At 45.5% G+C, this 1,719-nt stretch overlaps 1 protein-coding gene across 5 annotated transcripts in view; it reads right to left on the bottom strand.

Annotated features, from left to right (window-relative positions):
* The window catches only part of STS (steroid sulfatase), a 111,734-nt gene extending 110,254 nt beyond the window's left edge, over window positions 1-1,480 (bottom strand). For all 5 annotated transcript variants that reach the window (XM_035895665.1, XM_035895667.1, XM_035895666.1 and 2 more), the window contains exon 1: window positions 415-1,480. The gene's annotated coding sequence lies outside the window, so the exon portion shown is untranslated. The remainder of the gene's footprint in view (window positions 1-414) is intronic.
* Between the last annotated feature and the right edge of the window lie 239 nt (window positions 1,481-1,719).

Genomic DNA, 1,719 nt, shown 5'->3' with positions numbered 1-1,719 from the left:
CAGAGCGCCCCGGGCGGCCTTGTTTAAACGTGGCTGAAGGGCTTAAAACAACAGGAAAGGATTGACTTCCTCCTCCTCCCGCCGCCCTCTGCCTTTCGTGGGCGAATTTCTCCTGAATTGGGAAGATGCGGGGCTGAGGTTGAAAAGGGCGCTCACCCTTAGGGGCGGAGGACGGAGTGAGGTTAGGGTGGCTGTGGGGAGGGAAGTGAGGGGTAGGCTGGGGTTAAAAGCCAGGGAAGGCGGGTGTGGAGAATGGGTTTCCCGTTTGCAGAACTGGAGGAGCCCAGGGGCCGCGACATGTTGTAGGTTGGGCTAGGTGATCTCCAGAGGACCCTTCCAACCCCTGCCGTTCTGTGACACGGCCCCGGCGCCGGGAGAGGCCCTGGAGGCGGCCGGGAGCAGCGAGTCCCTTACCCTGGGGGTGGCTTGTGCCGTGCGGGGCACGGGGGAGCGGTTTTGAGCGCTTGGGAGTTGCAGTCTCCAACTGAAAAGCCTGGAACCCCCTTTGGCAGTCATCTCCCAGTCTTTGCATCGGTAGACTTGCAGCTTTGCGGCGTTGTTCTGAAATCCTGTTGGTCCCTCATGTTACAGCTGGAGTGGATCTTGGGGTTTGGATAGTCTGTACGACTGGAACAGTATTTAAGTCTGCTCTTAACTGTTTGATCAGTCAGGGCCTCCTGCTGCACATCTCCTGTAGAAGAATGGCGTATTTTTGTATGTGACTGGGTTTTTGAAATAGTCTGTGTGGATAATCGCACAGGAAGCAGCTTTGGATGTGGGTGAATTCTTAAAAAAGTGTGAACCTGAAGCATGTGCCTTCCTTCTGCAGAACCCAAATTGTTGCAGTTTCTGGAAAGACTGCTGTGCAGTCTAATGAGTTAGTCTGTTTCCAAGAAATGTGCACTTTTCCCTCCTTCATGCCTATTGCAGGTGAAGGCCATTCAGTTATTGTGGTTTAAAACAAAAACGGCTTTGCTCACACTATCACCAATAATTTCAAGCATTTTAGAGCCTTTGGTTTCTGTTTGTTTCATCTGCACTGCCTTTATGCTGTAGAAAACTGAGTTATTTCAGTTTCATTTTCAGTTTCACCGCTGGAGTCTCAAATAGCCTGGGGTTATGTGGTTTTGGTTTTTTTTAATCCAGACCCAATTATTTTAATTTCATTCTTATTTAGAAGTTTCAAGAAAGCTTTTTTAGTTAATTCTAGTTTTTAGCATAATTTGAAAACCTCCTTCACACAGAATACTCACCTGAGCAGGACAGTCTGGGTAAGCAATATAAATATTTAGGCATTGATACAGATACAAAAGATTCTCTATCAGTTTTAAGTGAATTTATTATGCACAGGAATTTACAGGATAGGTGCTTTAGCTTTGGACAGTATTCTAGGAACTAAAGACATTTTTCTCAGATGGTATCCTGTTTATATTTAGAAATTGCCTTTCTGTAATGTTCCAGACAGAGAAAACCAATACAGTTTGAGGTTTTGAGTCATGTTTAGTTCTCCAGAATCCTGGGGTTACATACACACATGCAATGAAGTGGCATTAAAAATACTCTATAGATTATGAACTGTACCTCATACTGGGAAAGTAGTTATAAAGGATCCATAATTCTTGGAACTAAGTTTGCCAAGATGGAGACGCTCGAGGTATAAACCTACTCCTTGCTGTTATTAAATTTATCTGTTGTAAAGTACAGCTCCAGAGGAATACT

This window comes from Egretta garzetta, unplaced genomic scaffold (assembly GCF_000687185.1).
Source record: "Egretta garzetta isolate BGI_Z169 unplaced genomic scaffold, ASM68718v1 scaffold125, whole genome shotgun sequence".
In the NCBI taxonomy this organism is placed as follows: Eukaryota; Metazoa; Chordata; class Aves; order Pelecaniformes; family Ardeidae; genus Egretta; species Egretta garzetta.
This window is presented reverse-complemented; position numbering and strand designations above follow the sequence as displayed.